General features: G+C 35.7%; 1 pseudogene; it reads left to right on the top strand.

The window, feature by feature from the left end:
* LOC118017332 overlaps positions 1-23,095 on the top strand; it is a 231,248-nt pseudogene that overhangs the window by 152,501 nt on the left and 55,652 nt on the right.

Raw genomic sequence — 23,095 nt, 5'->3', positions numbered from 1 at the left:
CTTATCATTATACTCTCTAGCTCCATTCATCATGCCATTGCAAATGGCAAGATTTTAATCTTTTTTATGGCTGAATATATATATATATATATATATATATATATATATATATACACACACACACATACATACATGCCACTTCTTCTTTATCCATTCATCAATTGGTGGACACTTGGGCTGCTTCTATATTTTGGCTATTGTAAATAATGCTACTATAAAGATAAGGGTGCATATATCCCTTTGAATTAGTGTTTTTGTATTCTTTGGGTAAACACCTAGTAATGCAATTGCTGGATCATAGTATAGTTCTATTTTCAACTTTTTGAGGACCCTCCGTACTGTTTTCCACAGTGGCTGCATCAGTTTGCATTCCCATCAGTGGAAGAATGTTCATTTTTCTGCACATCCACACCAGCACCACCTGTCGTTTCTTGTGTTTCTGATTTTAGCCATTCTAAGAGGTGTGAGGTGATATCTCATTGTAGTTTTAATTTGCATTTCCCTGATGATGAGTGAGGATGAGCATCTCCTTATGTTTCTGTTGACTATCTGTATGTCTTCTTTGGAGAAATATCTGTTCATGTCTTCTGCCCATTTTTAATTAGATTATTTGGGTTTTTTTTGGTGTTGAGTTTTATAAGTTCGTTATATATATATCAGTGCTTTATAGTGAAAGTAAGGACTTTCACCTCTTTGGTTGCTTAGGTTTATTTCTAGGTATCTTATTATTTTATTATTTTTAGTGCACTTGTAAAAGGAATTGTTTTCTTAATTTCTCTCTCTGCTGCTTCATTACTGGTATATAGGAATGCAACAGATTTCTGTACATTGATTTTGTATCCTGCAACCTTACTGAACTTATGAGTTCTAGAAGCTTTTTGGTGAAGTTTTTTGGTTTTTCTATATATAGTATTATATCATCTGCAAGTAGTGAAAGTTTTACTTCTTCCTCGCCAATTTGTATGCCTCTTATTTCTTTTTGTTGTGAGATACTTGTGGCTAGGACTTCCAGTACTATGTTGAATAAAAGTGGTGAGAGTAGACATCCTTGTCTTGTTCCTGACCTTACAGGAAGCCCTCTCAGTTTTTCTTCATTAAGGATAATGTTAGCGGTGGGTTTTTCATATATGGCCTTTATTATATTGAGGTATGTGCCCTCTAAACCTACTTTGTTGAGGGTTTTTATCATGGATAGATGCTGTACTTTGTCAAATGCTTTTTCTTTGTCTATTGAAAGGATCATATGGTTCTGATCCTTTCTCTTGTTGATGTGATGTATCATGTTGATTGATTTGTAAATAGTGAACCACGCTTGCAAACCCAGAAATAAATCCCATTGGGTCATGGTGAATGATCTTTTTTTTTAAAATGTGTTGTTGGATATAGTTTGGTAGTATTTTGTTGAGGATTTTTGCATCTATGTTCACCAGAGATACTGGCCTGTAGTTCCCTGTTGTTTTTGTTTTTGTTGTTGTTGTTTGTTTGTTTATATTGTAGTGTCTTTATATGGTTTGGGTATCAGGGTAAATGCCGGCCTCATAGTATAAATTGGAAAGTTTTCCTTCTTTTTCTGTTTTTTTTGGAACAGGTTCAGAAGAATAGGTATTAACTCTTCTTTTTTTTTTTCTTTAAATTTAACATTTTTTTATTTTGTTATGTTAATCACCATACATCATCAGTTTTTGTTGTAGTGTTCCATGATTCATTGTTTGCGTATAACACCCAGTGCTCCATGCAGTACGTGCCCTCTTTAATACCCATCACCAGGCTAACCCACCCCCCAACCACCTCCCCTCTAAACCCTCAGTTTGTTTCTCAGAGTCCATAGTCTCTCATGGTTCGTCTCCCCCTCTGATTTCCCCCCTCTTCATTTTTCTCTTCCTACTATCTTCTTTTTTTTTTTAACATATAATGTATTATTTGTTTCAGAGGTACAGGTCTGTGATTCAACAGTCTTACACAATTCACAGTGCTCACCATAGCACATACCCTCCCCAATGTCTATCACCCAGTCACACCATCCCTCCCACCCCCACCACTCTAGCAACCCTCAGTTTGTTTCCTGAGATTAAGAATTCCTCATATCAATGAGGTCATATGATACATGTCTTTCTCTGATTGACTTATTTTGCTCAGCATAATACCCTCCAGTTCCATCCACGTCATTGCAAATGGCAAGATTTCATTCCTTTTGATGGCTGCATAATATTCCATTTTATACACACACACACACACACACATACCGCTTCTTCTCTATCCATTCATCTGTCATTGGACATTTTGGCTCTTTCCATAGTTTGGCTATTGTGGACATTGCTGATATAAACATCAGGGTGCATGTACCCCTTCGGATCTCTACATTTGTATCTTTGGGGTAAATACCCAGTAGTGCAATTGCTGGGTTGTAGGGTAGCTCTATTTTCAACTTTTTGAGGAAACTCCATACTGTTTTCCAGAGTGGCTGCACCAGCTTGAATCCCCACCAACAGTGTAGGAGGGTTCCCCTTTCTTGGCATCCTCACCAAAATCTGTCGTTTCTTGACTTGTTGATTTTAACCATTCTGACTGGTGTGGGTGGTATCTCATTGAGGTTTTGATTTGGATTTCCCTGATGCTGAGCGATGTTGAGTACTTTTTCATGTGTCTGTTGGCCATTTGGATGTCTTCTTTGGAAAAATGTCTGTTCATGTCTTCTGCCCATTTCTTGATTGGATTATTTATTCTTTGGGTGTTGAGTTTAAGAACTTCTTTATAGATTTTGGATACTAGCCCTTTATCTGATATGTCATTTGCAAATATCTTCTCCCATTCTGTCGGTTGTCTTTTGGTTTTGTTGACTGTTTCTTTTGCTTTGCAAAAGCTTCTTATCTTGATGAAGTCCCAATAGTTCATTTTTGCCCTTGCTTCCCTTGCCTTTGGCGATGTTTCTAAGAAGAAGTTGTTGTGGCTGAGGTCGAAGAGGTTGCTGCCTGTGTTCTCCTTTAGGATTTTGATGGACTCCTGTCTCACATTTAGGTCTTTCAACCGTTTGGAGTCTATTTTTGTGTGTGGTGTAAGGAAATGGTCCAGTTTCATTCTTTTGCATGTGGCTGTCCAATTTTCCCAACACCATTTGTTGAAGAGACTGTGTTTTTTCCATTGGGCATTCTTTTCTGCTTTGTCTAAGATTAGTTGACCATGGAGTTGAGGGTCCATTTCTGGGCTCTCTATTCTGTTCCATTGATCTATGTGTCCGTTTTTGTGCCAGTACCATACTGTCTTGATGATGACAGCTTTGTAATAGAGCTTGAAGTCTGGAATTGTGATGCCACCAGCTTTGCTTTTCTTTTTCAACATTCTTCTGGCTATGCGGGGTCTTTTCTGGTTCCTTACAAATTTTAGGATTATTTGTTCCATTTCTTTGAAAAAAGCGGATGGTATTTTGATGGGGATTGCATTGAATGTGTAGATTGCTCTAGGTAGCATTGACATCTTCACAATATTTGTTCTTCCAATCCATGAGCATGAAAAGTTTTTCCATTTCTTTGTGTCTTCCTCAATTTCTTTCATGAGTATTTTATAGTTTTCTGAGTACAGATTCTTTGCCCCTTTGGTTAGATTTATTCCTAGGTATCTTATGGTTTTGGATGCAGTTATAAATGGGATCGACTCCTTAATTTCTCTTTCTTCTGTCTTGTTGGTGTATAGGAATGCCACTGAGTTATGTGCATTGATTTTATATCCTGCCACTTTTGCTGTGGCTAGGACTTCTAATACTATGTTGAATAGCAGTGGTGATAGTGGACATCCCTGCCATGTTCCTACCTTAGCGGGAAGGCTCTCCATTTTTTCCGATTGAGAATGTTATTCACTGTGGGTTTTTCATAGATGGTTTTTATGATATTGAGGTATGTACCCTCTATGCCTGTACTCTGAAGAGTTTTGATCAAGAAAGGATGCTGTACTTTGTCAGATGCTTTTTCTGCATCTATTGAGAGGATCATATGGTTCTTGTTCTTTCTTTTAATAATGTTTGTATCACATTGATTGGTTTGTGGATGTTGAACCAATCTTGCAGCCCAGGGATAAATCCCACTTGGTCGTGGTGAATAATCCTTTTAATGTACTGTTGGATCCTATTGGCTAGTATTTTGGTGAGAATTTTTGCATCCCTGTTCATCAAGGATATTGGTCTGTAATTCTCCTTTTTGATGGGGACTTTGTCTGATTTTGGGATCAAGGTACTGGTGGCCTCATAAAACGAGTTTGGAAGTTTTCCTTCCATTTCTATTTTTTGGAAGAGTTTTAGAAGAATAGGTATTAATTCTTCTTTAAATGTTTGGTAGAATTCCCGTGGGAAACCATCTGGCCCTGGGCTTTTTGTTTGTTGGGAGATTTTTGATGACTGCTTCAATTTCCTTAGTGGTTATAGGTCTGTTCAGGTTTTCTGTCTCTTCCTGATTCAGTTTTGGTTTGATACATCTCTAGGAATGCATCCATTTCTTCCATCTTATCTAATTTGCTGGCATATAGTTGCTCATAATATGTTCTTAAAATTGTTTGTATTTCTTTGGTGTTGGTTGTGATTTCTCCTCTTTCATTCATGATTTTATTTATTTGGGTCATTTCTCTTTTCTTTTTGATAAGTCTGGCCAGGTGTTTATCAATCTTCTTTTTTTTTTTTAAGATTTTATTTATTTATTTGAGAGAGAGAATGAGAGACAGAGAGCACGAGAAGGAAGAGGGCAGAGGGAGAAGCAGACCCCCTGCTGAGCAGGGAGCCCGATGCGGGACTTGATCCCGAGACTCCAGGATCATGACCTGAGCCGAAGGCAGTCGCTTAACCAACTGAGCCACCCAGGCGCCCAATTTTCTTAATTCTTTCAAAGAACCAGCTCCTACTTTCGTTGATCTGTTCTACTGTTCTTTTGGTTTCTATTTCATTGATTTCTGCTTGATCTTTATTATTTCTCTTCTCCTGCTGGGTTTAGGTTTTATTTGCTGTTCTTTCTCCAGCTCCTTTAGGTGTAGGGTTAGGTTGTGTACTTGAGACCTTTCTTGTTTCTTGAGAAAGGCTTGTCTTGCTATGTAGTTTCCTCTTAGGACTGCCTTTGCTGCATCCCAAAGATTCTGAGCAGTTGTGTTTTCATTTTCATTCGTTTACATGAATTTTTTAAATTCTTCTTTAATTTCCTGGTTGACCCATTCATTCTTTAGTAGGATGCTCTTTAGCCTCCGTGCATTTGAGTTCTTTCCGACTTTCCTCTTGTGGTTAAGTTCTAGTTTCAAAGCATTGTGATTCGAAAATATGCAGGGAATGATCCCAATCTTTTGGTACCGGTTGAGACCTGATTTGTGACCTAGGTAGGATGTGATCTATTCTGGAGAATGTTCCATGGGCACTAGAGAAGAATGTGTATTCCGTTGCTTTGGGATGGGGTGTTCTGAATATACCAATGGGGTGAAGTCCATTTGGTCCAGTGTGTCATTTAAGGTCTTTATTTCCTTGTTGATCTTTTGCTTAGATGATCTGTCCATTTCAGTGAGGGGGGTGTTAAAGTCCCCCACTCTTATTGTATTGTTGTTGATGTGTTTCTTTGCTTTTGTTATTAATTGGCTTATATAATTGGCTGCTCCCATGTTAGGAGCATAGATATTTACAATTGTTAGATCTTCTTGTTGGATAGACCCTTTAAGTAGGATATAGTGTCCTCCTCATCTTTTATTACAGTCTTTGGTTTAAAATCTAATTTGTCTGATATAGGGATTGCCACCCCAGCTTTCTTTTGGTGTCCATTAGCATGGTAAATGGTTTTCCACACCCTCACTTTTAATCTGGGGATGTCTTTGGATCTAAAATGAGTCTCTTGCAGACAGCATATCGATGGGTCTTGCTTTTTAATCCAATCTGATAGCCTGTATCTTTTCATTGGGGCATTTAGCCCATTTACATTTAGGGTAACTACTGAAAGATATGAATTTAGTGCCATTGTATTGCCAATAAGGTGACTGTTACTGTATATTGTCTGTGTTCCTTTCTGGTCTATGTTACTTTTAGGCTCTCCTTTGCTTAGAGGATCCCTTTCAATATTTCTTGTGTTGAAGAAATACAAGGGCTGGTTTGGTGTTTGCAAATTCCTTTAGTTTTTGTTTGTCCTGGAAACTTTTTATCTCTCCTTCTATTTTCAATGACAGCCTAGCTGGATATAGTATTATTGGCTGCATAATTTTCTCATTTAGTGCTCTGTATATATCATGCTAGTCCTTTCTGGCCTGCCAGGTCTCTGGATAGGTCTGTTGCCAATCTAATGTTTCTACCACTGTAGGTTACGGACCTCTTGTCCCAAGCTGCTTTCAAGATTTTCTCTTTGTCTCTGAGACTCGTAAATTTTATTATTAGATGTTGGGGTGTTGCCCTATTTTTATTGATTTTGAGGGGGGTTCTCTGTGCCTCCTGGATTTTGATGCCTGTTTCCTTCCCCAAATTAGGGAAGTTCTCTGCTATAATTTGCTCCAATATACCTTCTGCCCCTCTCTCTCTCTTCTTGTTCTGGGATCCCAATTACTCTAATATTGTTTCATCTTATGGTATCGCTTATCTCTCGAATTCTGCCCTCATGATCCAGTAGTTGTTTATCTCTTTTTCTCAGCTTCTTTATTTTCCATCATTTGGTCTTCTATATCACTAATTTTCTCTTCTGCCTCATTTATCCTAGCAGTTAGAGCCTCCATTTTTGATTGCACCTCATTAATAGCCCTTTTGATTTCGACTTGGTTAGATTTTCTTTTTTTTCTCCAGAAAGGGTTTCTCTAATATCTTCTATGCTTTCTTCAAGCCCAGATAGTATCTTTAAAATCGTCATTCTGAACCCTGGTTCCGACATCTTACTAATGTCCGTATTGATTAGGTCCCTGGCAGTCAGTACTGCCTCTTGTTCTTTTTTTTGAGGTGATTTTTTCCATCTTGTCATTTTATCCAGAGGAGAATAGATGAATGAGAGAACAAAATGCTAACAGGGTAACCACGACCCCAGAATAATATACACTAAACAAATCAGAAGAGACCTAAAACCAGGGGAAAGGAAAGGGAAAGAAAGAAAAAAGAGAAAAAAAAAGAAAAAGAAAAAGATAAAAACAAACAAAGGAACAAAAAAACCAGAATATGATCAAATATGATCAGGCTGGTGCATAGATCAGTGCCACACGCTAGATTTTGGGCATATTTTGGTCTGTTAGAAGAAACTGCCTCCCAAAATTTTAAAGAAACAACAACTTATATATGTACAAAAATAAGGATAAATACAATGAAGGGATGGAATATGACTGTGAAGATGAAAATTATAGAAGATTTTATAAAAGGAATTGATAAGAAACTGGTTGAAAAAAAAAGAGGATTAAAAAAAAAAGGAGAGAATGTGATCAGGCAGAACAAAGCCATACACTAGAGATTTAGGGTATATTTTGGTCTGTTAGAAGAAACTGTATCCTAAAATTTTAAAGAGAGAACGACATATATATATATATATGCCAAAATAAGGTTAACTACTATGAAGGGATAGAATGACTCTAAAATGAAAAATAAAAAATACCTTTAAAGGGAATGATGTTGGTTGAAAAAGGGAAAAAGAAAAGTTCAAAAAAAAAAAGAAAGTTAAAAAAAAATAACTTTGAAAGACCAAAGAATCACGGGAAAAAAGCCATGAATTCTATGTGCTGTATTCCCCTAGAGCTGGAGTTCTGCCGTTCTCATTGATTGGTAAACTTGGTCTTGGCTGGCTGTTCTCGCTGATCTTCTGGGGTGGGGCCTGTTGCTGTGGTTCCCAAATGTCTTTGCCGGAGGTAGAATTGCCCCACCCTTGCCGGGAACCGGGCTAAGTAATCTGCTCGGGTTTGCTCTCAGGAGCTTTTGTTCCCTGCAAGCTTTCCATACAGCTCTGGAGGACAAAAGTGAAAATGGAGGCCTCCCTATCTCTGCCCCAGAGGAGCCTAGAACTCGGGGCCCTGCTCCTCAATGTGCCCACAGAGAAAAGCAGTCAGTCACTCCCATCTCCCTGGTCCCCAGCTGCACTCCATGCTCACCCAGCCTGTGACCGAGCATTTCTATCTCTGGCACAGAACTCTGTGTGGAGTCTGCAAACCCAGTAGATCCCTGTGGTGCACTCCTGCACCGCTCCTACCAGGGGAGGAAGGACAGTCTCCCCGGATCTGCCGCTTGTTGGGTCCCTACTGGAAGAGCAGTGGCCCGACTGTGCTGTGGATCATGGTTTATGGCAACCCTGAGCTGAGAGCCCACTCCTTGGCTCTGTCTCTGCAGCTGGCTTCCCTGCTCCGATACCTGGGAGCTCTGCCACACTCAGGCACCCCCAGTCTTTCTGTGACCCTGAGGGTCCTGAGACCACACTGTCCCAGCGAGGGTTCCACCGCCCGCTTAGCCATTGGAGCAACGTCCCTCAGCGGAGCAGAGTTCTAAAAGTTCTGATTTTGTGCTCTGCTGCTCTATCATTTGCTGGTAGCGGCTGACGGAGGCCCCCTCACCCGCCATCTAGCTTCCCGAATATCACCTCGGATTCACTTCTCCGCACCTCCTACCTTCCAGAAAGTGGTCGCTTTTCTGTTCAGAGAGTTGCTGCTATTCTTTTCTTCAATCTCCTGTTGAGTTCATGGATGTTCAGAATGATTTGATCCCTATCTAGCTGAATTCCTGGGACCAGACGAAATTTAGGTATCCTACTCCTCCGCTGTCTTGCTCCTCCCCCGCTCCTAACTCTTCTTTAATGTTGGTAGAATTCTGCTGGGAAGCCATCTGGCCCTGGACTTTTGTTTGTTGGGAGTTTTTTGTTTACTGATTCAATTTCTTTGTTGGTAATTGTTCTGTTTAAATTTTCTATTTCTTCCTGTTTCAGTTTTGGTAGGTTACATGTTTCTAGGAATTTGTCCATTTCTTCTAGGTTATCCAAATTGTTGGCATATATTTTTTCATAGTATTTAGTATTCTTATAATTGTTTGTATTTCTGTGGTGTTGGTTGTTATTTTCTTCTCTCATTTGTGATCGTATTTATTTGAGTCCTTTTTTTCTTGATAAGTCTGGCCAGAGGTTTATCAATTTTATGATTTTTTTTCAGAGAACCAGCTCCTGGTTTCATTAATCTGTTCTACTGGGGTTTTTTTTTTGTTTGTTTTTTTTTTTTAGTTTCTAGATCATTTATTTCTGCTCTAATCTTTATTAATGCCTAGTTTTGAGTACCAGGCCAACTCATACCAACACCAAGTTCTAGCTGATATACCAAGCAACTAATAAATGTCAGGGGATGCTTTTTAACTTTTCATACCCCATATATTCAATAAGTCCTGTTTCATGTGGGAGCACTTCCAAGTGAATGATAATAGAGAAGTAATAGAATCCCTAAGAGTTTTCAAGTATATTCAGAAAAACTTTGTATGAAAGTAGGCAGTTAGAGTTTTGTCATTGAAGGAAAAATTGAACAGGAAGAACATCTCACTGTAACATCAAATGAATGAACAATGACACTGACAAATATCCCAAACATATATTCTCCCATACCAACCAAATAATGGCAGCTCTTCATATATCAGCATATCCAAATATACAGACTCTGTTTCTCACCTACCTCCCACCATTTACATAGGCCTAGGACTCAGAACCTTCACAGATTTTAACACGATTGCAATCTCATAAATCCACTTGTGAATTTTTGAAGTCCATACAGAAGGAAAGGATAATATATTAAGTAGGATGCAGTGTCCCAGGACATATAACAAATTGTTGTTCTCCAAAGTTTTTCCTTCATAATGTTTGCATTTTAGCTCTTTGATGCTTTCCCTTATAAAAATTACTCTGGATCTCTTTTTGCCTTCACATATTTTAGATTTTGATTAGGACCACCAAATTTATTATTTCTGTACTTTTAAGAAATCAGATAATATAAGCCACTCTTTAAGAAGAAAAGTCATATAATCATAGACCTGGCCTTTTACAAAGAAAGAATTCACCTTTAATTAAAGGAAAACAATAATCTGATCGTATGAATTTTTTGTTTTTTGTTTATTTTTCTGAGTATAGTACAGAAAATTCTATTGTTTGGAATATTTAGATTATATTTTGTGTTATGCAAACTTGCTAGCTATTTATTGGACCAAAAGAATGCTTATTTTTCCCCCCTATCTTCTTTGGTTTTGACAATTTAATGGTTTACTCAAAAATACCACTTAGGTTTGTGCAGACTGTGAACTTTTATTTGTGCATTGTACAACCTATATAACCATACATGGGTGTCCTGGGTTTAATGATACCCCAAATCTAGGGAGATAATACCTCTCTATGGTTATTACAGGTTGTATCATTATAACTTAAAAAATAAAAATAATTGTTTATTCTATGTTTATATGAACATCCAAGTCTATAAAATATGCTTTAGATAATAGGTAATAGAGGAAAGAGTGATATTTCATAATTATATCTGCATTTAGTCACTTCAGTTGTATGTAAATAAAGTCATAGGCAGTTCACTGAGGTATTAAAAATATGTAGAAATTAGTTAGATGGAGGGTGAGGAGATAGAGTTTAAAGTGAAGATCTGGGTATTTGAAAGCTTAAAGGGAGAGAGGATATATATGATGATTTATGTGTGATAGAAAATATAATGGTGGGAATTTAAAATATTTTTTCATATATATAACAGAATATGAGTGGCTATAAATGAAAAAAAAAATGAGAATTTGAGTGATTAGTCAGTGGCCAGGGGCTAGATTATAATAGAGTTTCAAACATACTAAAATTTTTAGAATTAATCTCATGGTGATTTCTATTTTTTGCTTTCTTTTTTATGTTTTAGTTTTATTTTTGAGGGGAATAACTTATAGGTAAGAAAATACTCAAACCATAGATATACAGCCTGAAGATTTTTACATATGTGTATACCAACCAACTAGATTAGGTTATTAAACATATTCAGAGTTTCTGAAAGCTTCCTTTCTGATATTTATATTTGTTATTTTTCTTGCAATATTTCATTATGTGTTAACTAGCTGGGATTTAAATAAAAACTTAAAAAAAAAGATGTGTTTGTAAATGGCTATAAGAAAAAAATCTAAATCCATTGTTGATGTTTGGATGTGGACAGCTTTTAAGCCCCACACTCCTTCTTCTGTCCCACTCTGGGAGAACTGATAAGAAAGCCTAGTTATTCCTCTTGTGCTGGTGGAAACATCATACTATACATATAGCAGCATGGGAAAGGAAATCACATATTTGATTTCTTAAACAAAGGATTATTAAGATTTTGTTTCAGATTTTTTTGAGAACACTTTGTTTAATAAAGTTTCAGCAATTACAAAAAAAAAAATCTGTCACAATGTCTGTGGTTTGAATGTTTCTTCGTTGTGATGTCCACTGAGATACAAGAGCTCTGCACAGATTATATCACATAGCAGCAAAAGACAGCCATTTTTTTTCATAGATTAATGTCTGCTTGAGGAGATTAGGTGGCTCCTACTCTGTGTCACGGGCCATTGTGCATGAGTACTCCTAGCTCAGGAAAAGGGCTACAGCCAGAGCTCTGTCACCATTTCTGATTCATTTTTCCTCTTATGGGCCCTTTGGTGTGATAGTCAAGTTGTGGGTTTTTTTTTTTTTTTTTGAGCTTTATTTTCATAAGAATTTGTCTGTCTTATTTAAGTTATTAAACCTATTGATCTCAAGTTGTTCATAATATTCTGTCATTATCCTTTTATGGTGTATAAAGTCTGTAGTAATGTGCGCATGATATTGGTAGTTTCTAGTCTCCCTAGGAGCTTATTAGTTTCATTAGTCCTTTTAAAAATTGAACTTTCTTCCTTGTTTGACTGTTATTTAATTGATGTCTACTTTTATTACCATTAGTTTATTTATTCCTATGTATTTTTATTTTAATTTGCTCATCTTTTCCTCTTCTTAAACTTGAAAATTAGATCACTAATCAATCTCAAACTATGTTTCTTTCTGAGCATTGTTTGCATGTTCAGTGATCCTTCTGAAGTGCCAACTCACCATGTTTCAGAATTTTGTTGTTCTAGAATTTATTTTTTATTTTCCTTGGATGTTCCATTTCTCTTTTTACCAATTCTTAACCCACTATATCATGTATTTTTTTAAACATATGTATAATAATTGTATTAAAATCTTTGCTATGACCAATAGATGGTTCATAAAATCCTATTAGAATTTTTTAAAATTGTGAATACAATTTCTTGCTTCTTTGTATACCTCATTTTTTTTTTTTAAATTGCATTCTGGAAATTTTCATTAAAAAGCTAGTAATTCCTGAAGCAGAAGATTTTACCACCATCCTTAATCCTAAATGTGTAAGCCATTTCTGCTATGCAGCAATTAAGATAAGGGACTGATTTTTCAGATTCTTCTAAGAATTGATTTCAGCCGTGTCTGGGCCACACCTTGAATTAGATTGAGTTCATTTGTCAATACTCGGTACCCGGTCTCTGGTGTTGCTACCACTGTGGTTCTGATTGTTCTGATGTTCTCAGTATTTGAGCTGGCAGTATAGGAGGACCATAGTTCTAGATGGTTTTGATTTACCAATATATTTCATGTGAGTAGTAACCTGGATCCAAACACCACGAGATATATAAAGTTGTATGAATTTTCTCTGCTTTCCAGACTTTCTCAAGTTCCTCAGCAAACTTCTGGAAATGGAAGAGTGGAAGAAACAATGACTTTAATAATTATTTAATAATTGCATTTGGGGCTTTTCCACTTTATAATCAATTTCACCTGACAATAGTGTTGATAAAATTCATCTGGTTTCCCTTAGCCCACATTGGTGCCCAGATCAACTGCTTTTCTTTGGAATGCAGGTTACTATCACTCTTTGGTCCTTGAGGAATTTCTCATTCTTTCCTGAATTTAATTTTTCAAGAGGGTCATCGCTTACTACTCTTTGAAATTCCATATTAAAGTATACATTTTTAATCCATCAGTTTTTTTACCTTGGTTGTTTTCACAGGCACAGAGACCTACTCTCTCCTTGCTCAGCCAGAAATGGAATTCTCATTACATTGAAGAATTTTTATGCAGGTGAGCAATATGTTTAGTTTTATAAAAAAATCTCTTGATATGTGGAGAGTGAGTGAAAGGAAGGAAGACAGCTAGCTGAAAGAAAAGTTAAGAGATATAGCAATAGTTGTGGAGAAAAAATATTCTAGCTTATACTTGGGTAACGTCAAATGCTGAATATTGGGTGGATTTGAGAGCATTCTTTCAGTAGTAGCATAGAAAGAACTTGGTTATTGATTGGGTGCTAGGGAGAGAGAATAGCAGAATCACAGTTGATATTCAGATGTTTGGAACAGTATTTAGATCTCTAGAATGTAAATTCTTTGAAGACAGGTATTTTCATCTGTTTTGTTCATGCTGTATCACAAATATCTAGAACAATGCCTAGCAAATAGCATGTGATACATAGATATTGATGAATATAATGTGTGAAGAAGAGGTTAGAGCTGTAGGGAACATGTTGGGTTCATTTCTCTTGACTTTGAAATTCAGTAAGTGTTTAAATTGAAGTATATGGTAGGTATGTCAGAATCTGTAGGCTAGAAGAGAAGCCCCAGCTGAAGATGGTTGTGTCATATAATCATCACTCAAGCCTTTTTAGATCTTTAACAATGGCTAACAATTAGATATTAGAAAGTAGTGAACAAATTACATTTACATGTTTATTACAGCTAAACAAAGTCTGCTATATGAATGGAACTTTGGAATAAGTGGATTATTTTGTTATGCATAAGATCTACATAGTTTTATTCACAGAATTGTTACCATGTTATAATAGTTTCAAACGTCTTTTTTTAAAATCAGTATTATTCTATACCCTTTTGTTATCAGTGCCTGTAGAGTTTCAGGTAAATGCCTTGAAATGTACATTTTAAAGTTTTGATGAATCATACATATTCATGAAATCAAATATTTAGAATCATAGAAATTGCAGCAGTAACTCTTACTTTGTGAGGAGACATGTTTTATCAATGTATTAGTTTTGATTAGAAAGTCTAAAAATAGGCTGATGGCTTTAGTGAATCTTGGAATATAAATCTACATTTCCTTTGTAATAAAAGTTAAAAATGAAGTTGGATTTTAACATGATAATGTGGAGTTTACCAAGGATTCATTTGCACTTATCATTCTTTAAAAGTAGTAGGGGATATTATACTACTTGTTCAACTGTCCTGGATTTAAAACTATAAAGCCAGAAATGTATTAAAAATAACAAAAATCTTTCAAGTGACTTTAATATCAATTGGAAGGGTATGTGTATGTGTCACATACACCTCACACTTACTTCCGCCTTACTAAAGTTTCAGAAGTTTCTAGAGTTAATAATGGGTTAGATAGATAGATAATTTTGCCCTTTTTTGGGGGGGGATTGTATCAAATTATTTATCATGTAATTTATTTGTGCTGCATACTGATTATAATACTACTTCCTGAATGTAATACTTGATATCTACTTAATTATTTTGCTTACAGAGGCACTTTATAAATTAGTGTTTTTAATATTATTTAACTTTAGATGAATGTTAGTGTGTGTGTCTGTGTGTAGTGATAGAAACATCTTTTTAAATATCCATTTTTTATCGATCATTTTGATTATGATCTTAAACATTGTGCTTCCTTCTGGACAAATGTAACAAATTATAGAGTAATATTTCCTACTTTTTTATTGGCTCCCTTATATGAGTAATGTAAGATTATAAAATGTACATTACAATGTTATTTGTAGCTGTTGATATTGCCATCTAATAGATATCCACTGCTGCTATATCCAGTTATCCTTCTTTTATTTTCATACATAAAAAAAAGTTCTCCTTTTATTTCCACTGCCAAATAAATGGAATTTATCTGATTAAATAGAAAAATATTTGGGGGCACCTGGGTGGCTCAGTCGATTAAGCATCTGACTCGTGATTTCAGCTCAGGTCATGATTTCAGGGTCATGAGATCAAGCCTCAAGTCAGGCTCTCTGCTCAGGGGGCAGTCTGCTTGAGATTCTCTCCTTCTCCCTCTGCCCCTATCCCTGCTGGCATACTCCCTCTTTCTCTCAAATAAATAAGTAAATAAATCTAAAAAATATATTTTACATTATATTTGTAGTAATCAACAGAGAGAATGTTCACAAACTACACTAGGATTCTTATATAGGTGCATAAAACTTAAATATGTCAAGCATTCTTCTAAATGTTTTTATTTTATATCAGTAATATTTCATATTGTTTAATTAAATGGCTTACAGAAATAGAATATATTTCAATTTTCAATCAATAAAATTCCCTTAAGCCTGTAGTGTCTTTATCAGTGCAAGATATACTTGCTGGTGTATTTTGTGTTTTCTTGCCTTATTTAGAGAATTTTTTGGTAGATCATTCCCAGTTGAAAGCCACAAGAGCTTATGTCTCTTTCCATTACATGAAATATCAAATTTGACAATGGTAAGTTGACTAACTTAAAGATTCTAAATACTACCTTTGGATCCTGCTTTCCCATATAACCATTAATTTCCCTCACCAAGTGAACAATCTTCCTTATAGTTTGTTTTATTTGTTCTCAATGATATTAACTATATTATTTTAAAGATGGACTCTTGGTGGGATTAAAGGCTAACAATGAAATTATGGCACATCACATCAGGACAAACCAAATGTAATAATTACCTTTTTATTACTTGGGAAGTATAATAATGTGAATTTCCTTAAGGAAAATGCTTACTTTTAACTTCATTACTTTTTAGCTGGAGAGACAGAAGATGAACAAGATAAACGAGTCAAATATATGGTATTTTAGGATGTGGTTAATGCTATGAAGAAACCCAATACAGGAAAGTGGCTGTGTGTGTGTGTGTGTGTGTGTGTGTGTGTGTGTGTAGGGGCTTGAAGGTTGTAACTTTCAAGAGGATATTAGTTTCTTGTGGCTACTGTAACAGGTTATCATTAACAACAGAAATGTATTCTCTCACATCAAGACGTCAATGAAGCCACTCTCCCTCCAGAAGCTCTTTCAGCTGCTGGTGGCTGTGGACATTCCTAGTGGCTACATCACTCTCCTATTGTCTCTGTTTCAAATTGCCTTACTTCTGTATCCCCTCCTCTTCTAACTGTCTTACATCTTCCTCTGTCTTTCTCTTATAAGTACTCTTGTCATTGGACTTAGGACACTCTTGAATAATTAAGGATTACCCCATCTCAAGATTCTTGGCTTAACCACATCTGCAAAGACCCTTCTTCCAAATAAAGTAATGTTCACAGATTCCAGGTATTTGATGTGAGTATCTTTTGGGGGCACCAACTTTTTAGACTACCACATTGATTAAACCCAAGCAGATTAGGTTGATTCTGAAATGGAGCAAAGCAATGCTTGTAATGAGGAAGAGAACAGCATCAGTCTTGAGATATACTATTTTGCAGGACTCTGCAGAAATAAAAGTTTATGCCTTTGCTATTTAATTAATTGGGTAATTAGAAATAATTATGGAAAATGTTTATGCCAATGTGTATATTGGGAATCAGGCTCTCCAGGCACCATTATTAATTAATATATTTTCCTAGGGGAACAGCTAGCCAGGAATCATTAGCACTGCAGAATAGCAGACAGCTTTAGGCCCCACACTGCTTAGCACCATTATTATAAACATGAGGCACTAGGCTGAATGTACCAGAAAGTCTTTAAATAAAGATGGAGGCAAAAGGCATTTTGAGATATTCTTCTATGACAAGGATTCTTTTATGTTACAAGTGAGGGTGAAGTACTTCCTAGAGAAGCACACTGCGGAAGGAACTCATACCTCAGGGAGGAGACAAACTGAAAATAATTATATCTAATGAAATTACAATATGGTTAGTGCTACATTTAAGATAACTATCTGATGTTGGTGAGCATCAAGGACTTTTTAAGCAAAGGAAACACAATACAACTCAAGTAGCAACAAAGAGCACATCATTCAGTGGTGGTGAGAATAGTGTGAACTAGATTGACTAGAGTGAATTTCCTTGAAGAAGGAAAGGTGGTAAATGCTGAAGATTTTGGATATTCTTCCAGAAATTAGTTAACTGTGTTAAGGGATTGCCATCTTCAGGGAAGCATCCTCAACAAAGCGTAAGTGATAAAAGCTGTGTTTGATATGCAAATGAAGCTTCAGAGGAGGTACAAGAGCTCCATTCTCACCCTCCTTTCTAAACACCTGCTGATGATCACAATGTTTGGTTTTGACCATCTTTACTGTAAATTTGTGGCAGCTCCGTGTTGTTGAATTGGACTCTAGAATGATGAAGCTCCAGATAATGGCTGGCCCAGGATTTTTTACAGTGACGGTAATAGGACAAATTAAACATACAAGCCATGTTGGAGCTTTTGAATATCACTTCCCAAACTAACCTATGTCTACCAGTAAAACAACCTGTGATGAGGCAAAGTATCCATATATGGATTGTCTAGGTCTCACCCTCCCTTATCTTAACCCAAACTTATTCCAGTGTGGATTTTTCTTTTCATTTTCTGACCAGAGAAGAGGTAAAAATGAGAAAATAAAAAATCTAAATTATCTACAGAATGAAGTGATTGGATGACCACAAAGCAGGTTTATTTAGAGTAGAGGAGGAGGAAGAGGGAGGGGAAGAGAAGCCAGACAGATGCAAGTTGCTAAGAGTGAGATCTGTAACTTGAGGATTGAAGAGTTTTGAGAAATTTTCTTAAGCTATCTACAGTCTATTTCCACATCAATCTCCCATACAGATAAACATATTGCATCAACAGGAAATTTCAGTAGAGATCTACACAATTCTTTGGTGCTTTTGGAGTCAGATTATCCTTTTCAGTATGCAAACGTTTTAAATTTATCCTTTTCCTCTCTCCCTCCCTTCTGCCTTTCTTCCTTTTTTTTTTTTTTTTCCTATTTTCTGTCTGTCTTCATACATTTCTATGAACATTTATTGTGTTCTCTCTTTTGGGAGTATTTTATATTCTGAGATCTTGTTATTTTTACATTTTAATTTGAAATTTCTTTTTTTCTTCTTTTTCTTTTCTTTCCTATTTTTTTTTACAAAATTATGTCAATAGTGAATAAAAGTTTTTAGTTTTTACCTGACAAAATAATGTTAAAAATGCTATGTTTGTTCCTCAGTTAATTTGTGTGTTTATATATAAAGTAATATAATTTGGTCTGTGAGATCAAATACTGTTTCAAGTGATTAAAAGAATCAGTGAAAATTGAAAAAAAATTACCAACGTTTGATCAGATTAATCTTTCACAGAAAGAACTTTGCAATGTGGACAGTGGATAAGAGAACGCATAAGAGGTGATGGGGAAAATCCTGTGTATCAGCAAATAAAATAGGAAATTATGAGTATAGTTTAGAGAATGATAATACAGATATAAACTATAAGGGAATAAAAGTGAAGAGGAAAATGCATACTGAAGGTGAGGTTGCTGTTGATGTTTTTAGCAAAATAAGCAATGTTTCCTGATAAACTAGACATGAATGATAGGAAAAAGGAAAAGGTTAGAAGGCTCCATCCTCAAGCTTACATGGATGAGTGAAGAGAATCACCGTAATGTAAAATAGGAAGAACGATAGGAAACACATTTTGAAAAGGAGAGAAAGTCATGATTGTTTTGAAAGATTACAGCGGGTCTGTGAAACCACTCAGCAAACATTTAAAGATTGGGTAAAATCTCTCAATTACAGAAGATACTAAAACAACAAAACAAAACTCAGAAAAAATCCCCAAACTTAAAATGATCTGAAAAAGCCCTTTATCTAGTTTTGACGCTAAATGGTGTTGGCACAGCCTACACATATATCTCTGCTTTGATAAATGTGGAGTTTCACTCTCAAGTATAAGCCTGTGTTTTCCAACTACATGAGGTTAATGTGTCTGTGTTTATATGTATACATACTATACACACATATTATGGGTACATATGTATCTTATAGTCTTGATGAAGTAGGATTTGCTGGAGTATGGGAAAAAATGTAATTTTCTAGTCTCCTAATGTTTTCAGGTTTTATTGTTAAACACCTTAATGATTTCATATATGCTTATCTTCTGAATACACAAGCCAATTTGAACTTTATTGACTTTTTAATTTAATTTTTTCTTCCACAGAGTGCATTTGTAAATATAAGTTTATATGTTTATATAATATGTATTTATATATATATATTATACATATGGGTGCTGGTAGGGCTGCATTCTTTTCTGGAGGGAGACTCTAGGGGAGAATCCATTTCCTTACCTTTCTCCAATCTAGACAGGCTACCCACATTCCTTGTCTAGTGGTCCCTTTGCTCCCTCTTTAATATAGCATCTATTGGACCCTGATTCCATTGTCCTATCTCTTCCTCCAGCTCTCCTCTTTTACCTCTGTCTTTCATTTTTAGAATTCTGCTCTTGTGATTACATTGAGCCTGCCCAGATATACCAGGATAATCACTCTATTTTAAGGTTAGTTGATTGCCAAACAATTTCATCTGAAACCTTAATTCTCCTTTGCCATACAGTGTATATAACCTCGGGTTCTATGGATTAGGATTGGACATCCTTGAGAGATCATTATTATTCCTATTACACAAGTCTACTGGGCTTTTAGCTAGCTATTTGTCCTGATTCTATGATTTTCTAGAAAATAGGGTTAAACCAACTCCAGATCCCCTTTCATGTCCGTGAGTATGGCAGATATGATGGGATGCCACTTCTGAGACTGCATTAGGTAGACTGTGGCTTTTGTCTTGTTGCTCTGACTTGATCTGTTGCTTCCTTCCTCACTTGCTTGGAGGTCAGCTAGCTGTCATGTGAGCTGCCCTCTGGAGAAGACTGTGTGGCAAGGAACTCAAGTTTCTGGCTAAACACTGTAAATATCTAAGTCTACCAATGGCTACATAAGTAAGTCTGGAAGTGGAGCCATCTTCAGTTGGGACTTGAGACTGTCACTCAGTCTAATACCTGATTGTAGCTTTGGAAGAAACTATTTTAATCTCATAAAAAAGTCACTCAACTACACCATGCTTAGATTTCTCACCCATGGAAACCATGAGATTAAAATGATGACAACAACAACAACAACAACAACAACAATTTAAGCCATTACATTTTGGTATATAGAGCAATAGATAAATAATGCATATTTTTGTATCTGAATGTAGGAAGCTGACTTAACAAATACCATATATATATACACACTATATATATATACTATAGGCATCTGTCTTACTATATACTATAGGCGCATATATATATATATATATACACACGCACTATATATATACATATATATACACATATATATACACATACAGCATGGGCATACACACACACACACACACACACTTTGGATTCAGGCAATAAGCAAAAGCTGTAAGGATTTGAGGAGGGTGTTAGAAAAAGCCGAAATTTCACTGGACAGATCATTCATAGAAATATGGACTTTGAGGGGCGCCTGGGTGGCTCAGTCGTTGAGCGTCTGCCTTCGGCTCAGGTCATGATCCCAGGGTCCTGGGATCGAGCCCCGTATCGGGCTCCCCGCTCCGTGGGAAGCCTGCTTCTCCCTCTCCCACTCCCCCTACTTGTGTTTCCTCTCTCGCTGTGTCTCTCTCTGTCAAATAAATAAATAAAATCTTAAAAAAAAAAAAAGAAAAAGAAATATGGACTTTGAGAATGTTGCTGAGGAGGGCTCAAAAGGAAGTGAATAACATCTTATTAGAAACCACAGGAAGGAGGATCCTTGTTTTGTAGTGCAGAAGGCTCCACACCACTGTTGTCTACAGTAATATGGAAAGTAGAAAGTGTGCCTAATGCATTTGTTGATGCAGCTAAGGATACTTAGGAGCAAAGTGTTGAAGGTGCGGCCATTTCTCTTACAGAGAGATGAATTGAGGAGGGAAGGGTTTTGGAAATAAAACAAAATAAAAGGACTTTATTATTTTGAAAAATCTCACAGTTTCTAGATGGCAAATATAGTTAAGAAATGGCTTTTGAGCAGTTTTCAAATACAGGGCATTGCCAGAAAATGCCTAGAGATGAAGATGAGTCTGTCTCACAATTTTCTTACTCAAACAGTATAGCCTATGAGAAACTAAATGCTTATAGGGAAGAGATTTGTGGGTGTGTCTTTTGCCTAATGGGGGTGATATGATATTCACCTTAATATATTCACAGAAAGTTCATCACATTAAATACTGCCAGCTTGAATTGAAAGGGTAGAATTTCACTACAAAATGAAAAGAGGCAGAGGTAGTCTCAAATTTCTGTTGGCAGGAAATAGCTGAGAAAACTATACATTTGCAAACTTGTGCTATCTTTCCTGACTATGGGATTCCCTAGAGGGCGAACCCAAGAGTGAGGACAGTTGCCAGTTTAAGAACAGTTACCAAACTTTTGAATTTCAAAAGTTATTTTCTCTGCTGATACTGGAGTGGTTCTGATTTTTGAAATACCTATTGCAATATTTTAAAATTATTTTTCCCCATCTTATATTCTATTACATTCTAGGCTATGAGTTGTTGAAAGTATGAATTTTGTTTCATATCATCATATCATCATCATTCAGTATCATCTCTGTGACCTTATCACCTATCTATACCTGGCACTAGATATAGTGCTTGATAAATATGTATTGAGTGAATGAGAAAACAAATTAACGAACATATGACCTGCTGTTAGAAACAAATGGAAAATAACTCCATTCTTTGATGTTAATGAAATTTTCTTTACACATGTCCCGTAAAGCATAAACGTCTTGTATCTTTTATTAATATTATGAATGATTTTTACTTTTAGGAGAGTTGCTTTTTATTTTATTTTAGCAGCAATAGGCGCTTCTATTTTATTATTTTATTTTTTCTTATTTCCTTGTTTTCTTTTATTTCTTTACTAAGCCCTTTCTATATTAGAAAATATCTAAGGATTTTTCCTCTTTGCACTAGTTTTATTTTTAAAACATACTTTGAGCAAGATTGTCTTTATCATATCTTATAGATGAGATCTCAGTTCAACATTAATTCATTGTTAGAAATCATTTTAGCTTATTGGATTATCTTTAACCTATTTTCAAGTGTGATTTGCCTTTAAATTTTAAATTTAGTAATCCTACTGGATGTCTGATAAACCTGTCATTTTAAAAATTATACTTTTTAATCTTTCAGTTCTACATCCTGGATGCCCAATGAGGTAAGAGAGGGCAAGGAAACATTACCACTTTGGTAGCTTTGTATTTATCATCTTGTGTACCTACATGTTTCTATTTTGAACCTCAGGGGATGTTCTTTATAACATCTGTTCTATTATTTAGGATGTATTTTTATTAATAAAAACCTAGAATTTAAACATTTTTCCAGTAAATCTTGTTTGTTTTCATAAAAACAGCTTAAAAAATCTCCTTTATGGTAAAATCATTAATTTAAGTCCTATATTATCATGAGGATGTGAGTTATACAGTCTTTTCATATGTGTTATTCTCCACAGCTTATAGTATAGTGTACCAGAAGAATTTATATGATAGAAGTCTGCTAACTATTTCTGGAAAACTGACCACTTGTTTTCGTGAAATTGGTTTATGATTTTTAGTGTTGGTGCTTTTCTTCTGTGTCTGATATGCCTCATCTATTAAGGATATGACTATTGTTAATGAATTATATATTCTATATTAAAGATAAGATATCATCTCTCTTCTCCCTAAATACTAAAATCTTCATAACCTTTTAAAATGAGAACATAGGCTACATACAATTACATCACCAGTAGTTGTACTTAAATTTAAAAAATACTGGATCATAGGGGCACCTGGGTGGCTTAGTTGGTCAAGCATCTGACTACTGTTTTTGGCTCAGGTCTTGATCTCAGGGTCATGATGTCAGCGTTGTGGGATTGAGCCCTGTGTCAGGTTACATGCTGAGAGCATACAGCCTGCTTGAGATTCTCTGTCTCTCTGTCTCCCTTTTCCCCTCCCCCCCTCAAAAAAATGGAATGATTTAATTACAGCATTTTCCATCCATATTTCCCTGACATGCTCATCTTTTAAGTGAGTATTTATCAAATTAGGAGGTTATCTATAG

Source organism: Mirounga leonina, unplaced genomic scaffold (genome assembly GCF_011800145.1).
Source record: "Mirounga leonina isolate KUSES-001 unplaced genomic scaffold, KU_Mleo_1.0 Mir_169, whole genome shotgun sequence".
Taxonomy (NCBI): Eukaryota; Metazoa; Chordata; class Mammalia; order Carnivora; family Phocidae; genus Mirounga; species Mirounga leonina.
This window is presented reverse-complemented; position numbering and strand designations above follow the sequence as displayed.